Source organism: Chlorocebus sabaeus, chromosome X (genome assembly GCF_047675955.1).
Source record: "Chlorocebus sabaeus isolate Y175 chromosome X, mChlSab1.0.hap1, whole genome shotgun sequence".
Classification (NCBI taxonomy): Eukaryota; Metazoa; Chordata; class Mammalia; order Primates; family Cercopithecidae; genus Chlorocebus; species Chlorocebus sabaeus.
Genome location: NC_132933.1, coordinates 131,151,893 through 131,164,247, shown reverse-complemented (window position 1 = coordinate 131,164,247; position 12,355 = coordinate 131,151,893). Strand labels below are relative to the sequence as shown.

Genomic DNA, 12,355 nt, shown 5'->3' with positions numbered 1-12,355 from the left:
TCTGTGGAACATACCCATTCCCAGGCCTATCCTGCCAACCTCCAAGAATTAACTGATAGCAAGTGGCACTCAGCAAGTCCAGGTGATTCTAATGTGTACTCAGTGCTGAGGACCATAGAGCTAACTGTATCCAGCGTTTTGCTGCTGCCTGACTCTGTAGCTAAGAAAACTAGAATAAAAACAATGGTTCTCACCCAAAGCCCAAGGCTGGACAACTGAGTTGTTCAGAAACTAGCTTCAGTTCTTCTGTCATAATATTTGAGAAAAGCTATAAAGCTGCCTATCAGGCTAGGTGCGGTGGCTCACACCTGTCATTCCAGCACTTTGGGAGGCTGAAGCAGGAGGATCTTTTGAACCCAAGAGTTCGAGACTAGCCTGGGCAACATAGTGAAACCCCATCTCTACTAAAAAAAATAGCCAGGCGTGATGGTGTGTGCACCTGTGGTCCCAGCTACTCAGGAGGCTGAGGTGGGAGGATCTCTTAAGCCCAGGAGGTCAAGGCTGCCATGAGCCATTATCATACCACTGAACTCCAGTCTGGGCAACAGAGTGAGACCCTGTCTCTCAAAAAATTAAGATAAAGCTGCCTATCAGCCTGCCAAGTAGCTGTGATCCTTTGGTCCTGTCTTTTCTTGGACTTGAAAAGTGTTCAAATTTAGAAAATCTTTTGTGTTTTACTTCCACTACCTAGATATCCACAAAAGTATACTTGAATTAAAATTATCAAACCCAGCTTTTTTGTCTCAGCATATATTTGAACCTTGGCAAAGCCTTATTTAGAAATACTTTCATTAGAGATTGGAAAAAATGACTTCATTATTCCCAGTCATTTCATCCAGGCATCTCTCTCTATTATTTCTTACAACTGCATGTAAATCTAGAACGATCTCAAAAAGTTAAGAAGAAAACAGGTGATGGACTGGATTTGGCCTGTGGGCTCTGGTTTTCCAACCCTTGAACTGTAACAGTGTCAGCACTTACTAAACAGCTACAGAAATGAACATCGTATCAGTAAGGTTAAGTGACTGGTGGGTAAGATGATGTAGAATTCCTCATCCTTTACATTAGGATTGTCCCTCATAATTTACCCAGCTCATTTCACCCCCATGGACCTCTCTGCCACATTGAAAGTCAGACTGGGGTAACGATTAAAAATCAGACAGCCTGGATTTGACTCCTGGCTGCCCCACTATCTAGTTGTATGACCTTGCGGAAAGTCATTTAACATCTCTGTGCCTCAGTTTTCTCATCTGTAAAATGGAGCTCTTACGTGTACTAACTCACTGATGTCTCACAAGGTAAAGTGCTTGCAACAGTGCCTGACCATTAGAAGCACTATTACAAGCATTTGTGATTATTGCTTCATTGATGCTTAGTATATATAAATTCCAGCAAAGAAATCTGACCAAGCTTCTCACTGTACTTTTGGAAACTAGCCTGAAAACTGTGGAGGAGGTGATGGGATAGTTAGGGGATTTCTGAATATCCAGACCTAAACAATCTGATTGATGGCTTTAGGTCAGTGGTTCTCAAAGTGCGATCCCAAACCACCACCAACAGCAGCAGCATTCCCTAAGAACTTGTCAGAAATGCATACTCTGGAACCCATCCCAGACCTACTGAATCGAAAACCCTAGGGCTTTGGCCTGGCAATCTCAGTTTCAGCAAGCCGTCTAAATGATTCTGATTCATGTGAAAGTTTGAGAACCACAGCTCTAGGCCAATCTGAAAAGGGTGTCCTTTGCAGCCACCCACAGGATGCTGTCCTTGGTGCTGCCCTGTCCCCACTATCCTCAAAGTCTCAGTTAAAGATGCAAAAATGCTGGCTTCTCAAATTGGCAGGTCATCCATGCAAAGCCAGCCTGCAGGAATAATGACACTATTTGATGCTAGAATGTGGACCTGAAATGATCTCCGTAGGTTGGAAGTGCCAGCCAAAATTGTTTTGATTTTTAATAGAGATAGCTTTATTTTTACCTAAGTCAAGTTTCTAACTCAAGTTTCTTGGCATTTTAGCTCCTACATGTTCAGTGAGGTTGTCAGTGGTGCTGTGGGTATCCAGGCACTGTGACCCCAGTTAGCACCATAGCATAGGCTTCAGAAATCCAACCAGTAATGGAAGGTTGGCCCTGAGTACAGGAGCAAAGTCTGGCCTATCACCTCTTGGTATTTCAGAATTCGATCACATAGTTAAAAAAAAAAAAAAAATGGTGCCACACAGGAGAGAGAACTGAATCTGGACTCAGTTATGGAGGGATGGCAGTGAGGGCGGTAAGGAGGATCAAGAACCATTCTAATGCACTTGCATTTGCCATCTGTGCTGGTCTAGAGCATTATCAGCTGTTTTGTCTTATCTGGGGCATGAGCTTGTCTTCCTATGTGCTGGGAATCCCTGCCAACCAGGAGCTCTGACACCAGCTGGGTTGCTGGGGTGGCCTGCTCCTGGCAGTGAAAGCAGGTCTATAATTGGCCCATAATTGGATTGGATTTGGCTCAGAATGACTCCCAGGCTCTCTCTCTCCTGACGGATAACAAGCAGTAAACTTTGTATATGACCTCGCAGGGTGTCTGGGACACCATTTCTTAGCTGTCAGTGAAAATGAAGAGCTTTCCGGAAGAGTTGACCTTTAGGGCAATGGTTTGGGGACATCTTGAAATGAAGTTTTCCCCAGACCCATTTGTTTGCTACCTGGTCTTTCTGAAATTAAGACATTTCAACCCAATTTCCAAATCCTGGATCAAATCTGTCCTCTACCATATGTGAGCATGTATGTGCAAGTGTGTGTGTATGTGGTATGTTTGTATGTGTATAAAGATTACAGTATGACTTTTTTAAATTAAACAAGAAAATAGTAAATAGAGGTAGAAATTGAGATAATACATTTCCTTTGAAATATATCTATAGATAAATGTGGGTAGATTAACCTTGAATATCTTTCCATGTCAGTGACAAAAGTCCTTCTGGGTATAAGCAGAGCCATTATCTGTTCAATTCTGGCCCATGGAATGGATTGTAACTAATTCCCTTCCTTGGCACCTGTTGCAGACTACACGGTGATCCTACTTTTCTGATTAAAAGGGATTACAACCATTTTCTGCAGATGGACTTCAATAGGCTTAATTAATAATTAGTCTTAAAATGAACCTTCTCTGGAGGGAGAAGGCAATACAACCCACAATCTTCCACCCTTTGTGAAGTTGGAAGTGATGTAAAAATGAACTGCAAAGTCAATTCCTGCCCTACCTATCTCACAGAACTGTTATGAAGTTCAAAAGAGAGAATGGACATGGAAGTACTTTGCAATTCTTAAAATCAAGTGCAAGGGTTTGTTAATATTATTGCCACTATTATCCCCTAGTTAAAAGATGTGATTTTGTATGTGTTATAAAACTTCCAAATAAACCTATTTCCGCATTGCCTGGCCTGTGTGATGCCCCTTAAGCAGCCATTTCACAAAGTCTCCAGGCTGCCAGGTTCTCTGGCACCTGTATTTACTAGCGACTGCCTACCTGTTATTGCAACGTAGACATAACTTGATTATCAAATTAAGTAATGTCAGATAGAGGGAGAAAACACTTCTGTAAGGTGATCATAGCTGGAAATTGAATGTGAATGGGGCATAACCCAGGACAGGGTGTCATAGAGAAGACACCCAGGGCACTTCTGGACGTTGAGATCGACAATAGCTCTCATTTTATTTTCTGGACCAGACTCCAAAAGTGCATAGCCTATGTATGAAAGATTACTAAAAAGGTGAAATGTCTATTTCTGGCCATAAAGCCCATTCAAAATGCTCAGGAAAATGCTGTATAAAGTCCATTATTTAACTTTTCCTTGAGAGTAGGGCAATGGCAGCTCAACTCTCCAAGTATTTCTTAAACTGATCTTCAGAGAAAAATCAGAAATTACAAACCAGATGCATTTGCTAGTTAAAAATTAGGGCGAGAGGAGGGAAACTCCTTGAAGTCTCCAAAACAAAATGAAAATGCTAAAGTGAAATGTTTGTAATTTTGCTGTCTTGAGACAAAAGCCTTGGAAACATGAGCTGCTGCAGGTTTTGAAAACTGGAACTGCAATGCCTCCTCCAGGAGAAAGAGGACAGTTGCAGGTTAGAAATCATCTCATGAACTGGCTCAAGCTCAAAGGATTCAGGTGATTGAGAAAGAGATCCTCCCAGATGTTTGCAAGTGCTTCAGTGAGCTCATATTAGTTACAGATAAGATAATTAATGGATTTTAATTTTCAGTGAGCTTTCTTCATATTCTTTGGGGAAATGTGCAGAGCTACTCTTCAGACAGTATTTCACTTAAAAACCAATCAACTCCTAGCCTTGGAAGCAAGGGGCACAGGGCAGAAGGTATGGGCAGACTGTGAGAACAGCAAAGGGAATGAAGACTTCCTGGAAGCTGCTGTGTACCAGGAGCCCTATCTAAGTCAATTAACTATCTTTACGGTCCCCTCAAGACTTACATTATTATTCCTATTTATAGATGTGGCTCAGAGTGGTCAGGAAGTTGCCCAAGGTCACTGAATTACTACGTGCCAGAGCTGCAAGTGAAGGACAGGTGTGTCCCACTCTTTCCAGCATATCCAGTGTCCAGTGGCTGCCGTAAGGTGGGCAAATGTGCTGCAGAAAGCCTGTCCATGCCACCTGACACAGCCACAGCCCACTCTGCTATGATTGCCCCACTTCTTCCCGCAGAACTCAGGCTCCCAACCCTTCTCAGCAGTCAGTGCCAATGAAACAGATACAACACTCAAAATGAAAACTGTTTGCCTTTCCTATAAAGTAGGAACACAAAACTGGGAAATAGGACACTGGGATTTTAGACTGGTACTGACCTTGATTCCATTGCTCCTGGGACTCACTGCTAATAGATAGGGGATCTTAAATTAAGTTCATTCTAATGGTAACATTTTGTAGTTAATAATGGTAATAGCTCCCGTGGTACACAGAACTTTAGATATACACACTATGTGATTCAGTGCTTCTCAGCCCTGGAACTATCGGTGCCTGTTGTGAGGACGGTCCTGTGTGTTGTAGGGTGTTTAGTACCATCCTTGGTCTCAAGCTCCTGAATGCCAAGAGTACCCACCCTGAGATGTGACAATCAAAAATGTCTTCAAACATTGCTAAATGTTCCTCAGGGTGGACGCAGAATTGCCTCTGGGAGTTAGGTATTTTTCTCATTTTTCAGATGAAGAAACCGAGGCAGAGCAATTATATAAAATCACAAAACAAGGGAATAGCAAAGCCAGGGTATAAACCTACACTTGAATCACCTCTCTTCCACCTTTCTTTCAGTGGAATAACTGTTTTCCAACATCCTGTCTAGACTCTTTCTTTGTCACCTGTGTTCAAAGGCTGTACCTTGTCATTTCTTCTCCATTCCTGCTGCAACCATTATGTGCTAATATCCCCTCTCACATCCTTACTCAACTAGACTGTGAGTCCCTTGAGGGATGTTGTCTTGTATCACCTATTTCTAATGTAGTAGTGCCTGAAACAGTCAGTGAATAGATGTTCATTTCATAAATGAGTGAATTTATCCCAGCACTTTAATCCTTCCCACTCAAATCCAATTCATGCTGCTAATTTGCATTATGAAGAAGAAGGTTAATATGGCCAAGGTAAATTCCAACTAGCCCATGTACAAAATGATCAGGCAATGAAAACAGTCTGAATAGATGGATGATTGAACACTCAGAATTTAATAAACCTGTTGGGGTAGTTTTCAGGAATTAATTGTTGCCTCTGAAACTAAACTGCAGCCATGATTGTTATCATCTGTATCCAAAATTGGGGGATCAGGTAAGAGCTAGGCAGTAAAATGTGTATTACTTGTTAAGGATTCTATTAAATGTGACAGGTGGAAGGAAGTGCCACTATCTTCTAGGGTGGAAGGAAGTGCCACTGTCCTTCCTATAGAAGGCATCCAATGACTTTCTGGCAATAGGACATACTTGCTTTCTGCTGTTTATCCAGCAGTCCAGATGAATTGTTCTGAGCAACCTTTGTGCCACCTGCCTAGACGAAAGAGACTCCAATCTGTCGACTGCTTAATAGAAATTTCCCTCAGTGAGAAGCCAATTGACTGACCCTGCCTCCGATTAAACCAGCTACCCCCTCGCCATCTGCATAAAGTCCTAAACCATAGGGTATGGAATGATCAGTTCACAGGCAGGGAGCAGTGGCAAGGGAGTACAAGTTAAATTTGCAAGTCTTGATTTGCTCCTCGTGATTCCTTCTCCTTCTCAAATGCCACAGCATGTGCAGGGAGTTAAAACGAGCAGCATTGTCACGATGCAGCCAACCCTGATTAGACAGCCTGGAATTCACTTCCCCAGTTTTCTGCGTGGGCTGCACACAGCGTGAGAGGGAATGAGTGAAAAGACCTCATGGGTCGGAGACTGCTGCACCATGAATGACACAGAGACTCCTGACAAGCCCTTGCTCATCTCTGGAGCAAAGGCAGGTGGGCTCTGCAGCGGTCTGGTATTCCTCTGCTGCAGTTTTGTCAGCACTGGGCAAAGTCCATGTCATCCCCAGCACTGCCATAATCAGTGTTTTTCTGTCTCTTCTCCTCTTTCTCCTCCCCTCCCTTCCTCTCTCTCTCTCTCATACTTTCTCTGATATTTATGGGCATTAACTCTTTCTTTTTGTCAAAATCCTTAAAAAGAACAAATTATTTGTGCTGCCATGCAATGTTTTGCCCATTAAACTGTGAACTAGGGTAGATGCTCTGGCATATTTGAATCCCTAATGCCTGATATACTCAGCACCTGGTGCATCTTTTGTGTTTAGTAAATGCTGACTAACTAAAAGAATGAATATGTGAATGAATAAACAAATGAGCAAACAAAGGAACCCACCAACCAACATGCCAGGGTTGTGTTGCAGTGCTCATCTTTGTGACAGTGACAGTTTCTGTAATCTCTTTAGCCTTTGCTTGCTTTGCTCTGACCCAACATGGTGAAATATTATTTGCAAAGACTATAACTAAAAGAACATTTTTAAAGAATGCAGTGGGTGATAGTGATTAAAAGGACTGGCTGTTTAGTGTGACAGATGATGGTTTGCACCTCACCTCTGTGACTTACAATCTGGGTGACCTTGGTCAAGTTGCATAAACTTTCTTAGCCTTCACTCTCCCGTAAATAAAATGAGCATTGTAGTACACACCTCATGCAATCAGCCCAAGGAATGAATGAAATAATGCATGTGAGGTACAAGATATGGTACCAGGCATATCACAAGCATATAATAAATGGGAATGCTCATGAAGACAATCAAAATGATGACATTGATATTGATGCTGGTGACTACTAATGCTTCACATTAATACTTTAGAAGACTTCATGAACTGCTGAGATAACCTACTGCTTTCTGATACATTTGAGATGAAAAGATAACCTATAAAAATAGTTGGGTTAGAGGCAATTCCACATAGACCATATACCATAAATATGTTTAATCTGCCAATTGACAAGAATCATATTTAAGAGTGCTTCATTCCTAAGTCTTGATTACTGTGAAGAGATTATAAATATTGGGCAATTAATTACTTTACTCTTTTTATTACTGTCTTAATTTCTGTGAAATGCAATGCATTGGTTGCTTGGAAAGAAAAGTCCGCAGCAAGATGGACCTGACATCAACCTTTCAAGCAGATAAATCAGGGTTACTCACTCTCAGCAGTACTGACATTTGAGGCTGGATCATTCTTTGTTGTAGGAGGCCATCCTTGGCATTGTGGGATGTTTAATAGCATACCTGGCCTCTCCTCACTAGAGGACAGTAGCAGCCCACCCCTAGTTGTGACAATTCAAACTGTATGCAGACATTGCTAAATGTCCCCTGGGAGGAAAAATCCACACCCTCCCCCCACTGAGAACAAATTAGATAGAGTAATGAGTTCCATTACATTGAGAGTAGAACAGGTGCCAGGTGTAACTGTCTTTTGGCCCATGGAAATGTGTGTGCCAGTATAGGAAGATCAACAGAATTGGGTTCTGAGTCACCTCTGCTTTCCACCAAGCTGGCTGAAGCAAATGTGTTTCTCTGGTCTCACGTCTACTTCCTAAAAGCTCTCGCACCAATTCCAACTTCTTCCTGATAATTCACACACTAGACCCTCCAAACCTCTGTTTTAACAGAAACTACACTGGTAGTTTCTGTGTGTTTACTGTTGAGAGGCTCTTAAAGCAACTGCAACAATCAACTCAAAGTCTTCTTGCGTTCACTCTCAAGAGTCCTTTACACCCACCTTTACACAGGCTGTAACCAGAGTCTAAAACAAGAGTTTTGCCAGCCAGGAAAACAAATGAACAAGACCTTGATACAGTTCAGAATCACTGCAGAACCTGTCTTTATCCAAGCAAGTGAAGATCAGGAAAAATTTAAAAAGAGCATCACAAATCAAAAGAAATGTGACTTCACTAGAGAATGAAAAATTTCAGCATAAAACCATTTCCTTCAGAGAAAGTGAATAGAGCTCTGTAATTGGGTCAAAGCAGGGAACATTTCAAAAATAAGGACAAAAAATTTCCACAGACCACACAGAAGACATTTGAAGAAGTGTTTTTAAGTCTAGTTCTATGTAAAACAATAAATCAGTCCTCTGTCTTCTGGCAAAAGGAAAAGGTTATGAAATCATGATAAGTCAAAGACTATGAGAAATAAATCATCTTAATTCTGAAGGCTGAAAAGCAACATGAAAAATAATCTTGTGATAAAATTTAAAGTGGAAAAAGCAAGATACAAAACTATACAAGTGCTATAAATGATGCTATGTAAGAAAATATATAAGAACCAGTTCCTATTTACTGAGTAATTACCCATCCCAGGTACTGTGCTTGGAGATACTTTCAAAAATACATCTCCCTAACCCTTCACAGCTACTGACTGAGAGAGGTGCCATTTTCTGCTTTTACCAAACAAGAAAATAGAGACATAGAGTGCAAAGTTGCAAGCACAGAAGGAAATGAGACCGAGTCTTCACAACCCCAAATCAACATATTGTTAGCAACTTGGTTGTATTGCATCCCACATGTAAACCCAGAGGAAAAGACTAGAAGGGGAAATACCAAAGTCAGTATTTTGCTAAAATGGTGATCTACTGGGCAATCATTTTTTATTTCCCAGCCTCTGTTACATTGTTATAGTGTTTATACAAATAGATTTATTACATTTATTATGCCTTACCATTTAAAAGGAATGATATTTCCATTCACGTATCAATTTAATCATAAGTTTACTATAAGATGATAAAGGGCATGTTTCCCAAATATGGAATAGGTGCTAATATTGATTTGATTGGTTGGTTATGGGATTTGAGATCTTCTTTTTTAATATAGTCATTTATAACTGTAAACTTTCCTCTAAGTACTGCTTTCATTGCATCTTATAAATTTGGGTATGCTGTATTTTTGTTTTCATTCACCTCAAAGTATTAATAGTTTTAAATTTACCTTGTGATTTCTTCTTTGACTCATTGGTTATTTAGAAGCATGTTGTTTAAGTTCCACAAGTTGTGAATTTCCCAAACTTCCTTCTGTTACTGATTTCTGATTTCATTCCATTATGGTCATAGAACATACTTTGTATGATTTCAGTCCTTTTAAATTTGAGACTTATTTCATGGCCTAACATATGGTCCATCCTGGACAATGTTTCATGTACACTTGAGAAGAATGTGTATGTATGTACTCTGCTGTTGTTGGGCAGTGTTTTATATGTGCGTATATATACATATCTACACACACTATATATAATATATATACACACATACATGTATAGAGAATGTATATATGTATATATACATATAGAATGTATACATAAATAATGTATATGTATATATACACATATATAATGTATATGTATGTATATATACATACATGTGTGTATATATATTATATATATTATATGTGTTAGGTCTAGTTGGTTTATGGTGTTGTCCATGTCTTATATTTCCTTGTTGATCTTTTGTCTAGTCATTCTAGCCATTATGGAAAATGGGATATTGAAGTCCCCAATTATTATCATTAGATTGTCTGTTTCTCCCTTCATTTCTGTCGCTTTTTGCTTCATGTGTTTTGGAGGTCTGTTGTTACATACTAAATACACTTTTTATCAATTGTCTGGGTATATCAATTTGCCTTCCTGCCAACACTCTCAGAATTAGCCCTTGAATCAGTAGGAATGATGATAATGCTTAACATTTAAGAGTAATGAGCGCCTTATGTTCTCCCCTATCAGAGATGACAACTCTCTGGATGACAGGTTGGTAAATATGTCTTATCTAGACATAGATATTATTTGAAAAATAAAGGCAAATAATTCTCGGATACTAAGTTTTCTTCTGGTTTACATGTCTTTCTCCTCTTTTGAGGAATATGAGACAAATTTGACATTTTCCTTAATTTTTTAGTTTCCCAGAGGAATACAATCAATTAATTTAAAGTCAAATTTCTGGGCCCATTACTGATTTTCGTCAACAATGTTAACTATGGACCTTTGTGAGAGAAGCAAGTCTTTCTTTTAAAGTGGTAAGCTCCCTAAGATTACAAGGACTTGGAATGTCTACATTTCTAAGTGATCCCACACTTGCTGTGGTCAGGGCACTGGCAACATCCTCCAGACTTGCCCTGTGTACCTAATATGTATCATGTGAATTGCAGCCTTTAAAGGAGCTATGCAATAGCATCATAAAGATGTAAACAAGAAAACAAATACATTACGATTCGGTAAGTTTGTGATAGGATAAACAGAAGATGCTAGGGATGGGGCAGAGTGCTGGAGGAAGAGGACTGTTATGGACTGAATGTTTGTGTCCCTCCCCCATATTCATATGTTGAAGCCTTAATCCCCAATGTGATAACATTGGGAGGTGGGGCCTTTGAGAGTTAATTAGGTTTAGATGAGGTCATGAGTGTGGGGTCCCCATGATAGAATTAGCACCCTTATAAGAAGAGGAAGAGACATCAAAGGACACAGCAAGAATATGGCCATCTGCAAGCCAGGAAGAGAACTCTCACCAAAACGTAACAATACTGACATCCTCATCTCTGACTTTTAGCTCCAGAACGGTGAGAAATAAATGTCTGTTGTTTTAGCCACACAGTCTATGGTATTTTGTTATAGCGGCCCGAGCAGACTAAGATAAGGGCACACCTCCCCCAACAGGGCATTATAAAGATTCTTTTCAAATCTACAAAATCCAAAATCAGGGTTGGCTAGCTGATGTGGGGTATGAGATAGAGACTAACTTGATATTATGAGGCTGTATATGGGTACAAAAGGAGCTGCAGATCATTCCAACTCACTCTCATTTACTGCCCTACAGCAATGTTTCTCAAAGTATGGTCCAAGGCCCACTGGTTGACCTCAAAAGACTTCTCGATGCAAAAACGCAAGTGCTTTCTTCAGTTCCTAATGACGAATGGGGATTAATTCCATAGATTTTCACTTCTATACACAACCAAAACCTGCTAAGTGAGCTATCAAGAATCACTAAAATTTCGCATTTTTCTAAAACCCTAGTTTAGTATATAATCATGAAGTCTGACTGCCACACATGTGGCCATGCTGAAATGTCCAACACAGAGAGAAGGGATTCCTGCAACTTCAGAATGAGAATTTCTTTTTAGAGCTTCATCAGTCCCAAGGCTTTCAATTGCAACTTTCTTGGTGCTCATCAGCATCATTGTAGAATTATTCTTAGGTTTTACCTTTGTTAATCATTTCTTTTTCTTATAATTGATGCATCATTACCATTTTGATACTTATTTTGTTCCTCTTCAATTCTTTGATATCACTGAATTCTTTTACCACTGGAAAAAGAGACGAGATGGTGTAGGCGGGCTGTGGGTTTTATTTTGTTATGCTCCAAAAGTTTAAGACATAGTGCCTAGAGGAACTCTTTGGTCTCACTAGGCTGGTCTAATTATTAACAATAGCCTGAATGCTCCATATGTCCAGAGGTGATCTCTGAGCCTCTGTTTAAACCATTCCATTCCCACTGCCTCTTTGAAATTATCCCTGACCCCAAATCATACCTTAGCCCCTCAAAAGTCATAACATTATCTCTACTGCCTAGTTGTTAGTGGGTCATAAACAGCCTTGGGATATCTTTAATAATTAAGCTGCTATCTAATTTTTGAATTGTTAGCTACCTTTTGAAGTATTTTATCTTTCCATCAAGACTTAAGTATCCTGAGAGCAGGGACCAAGTTTTATGTCTATACATTTTACTACAGAAAGAAGAAAGTGCTCATGGTATAGAAGCTAGTTTCAAGGGTTATTTACTGAGTACCTATGCTCTGATCTAAGGGTCTGGAGCAAACAGAAATGGA

General features: G+C 40.0%; 1 protein-coding gene across 2 annotated transcripts in view; it reads right to left on the bottom strand.

Annotated features, from left to right (window-relative positions):
- SMPX (small muscle protein X-linked) overlaps window positions 1-12,355 on the bottom strand; it is a 54,870-nt gene that overhangs the window by 16,111 nt on the left and 26,404 nt on the right. The window contains exon 5 of one of the 2 annotated variants that reach the window (XR_012091866.1): window positions 11,732-11,833. The exons of the other annotated variant lie outside the window; for it this stretch is intronic. The gene's annotated coding sequence lies outside the window, so the exon portion shown is untranslated. The remainder of the gene's footprint in view (window positions 1-11,731; window positions 11,834-12,355) is intronic. 2 annotated transcript variants of the gene reach the window in all.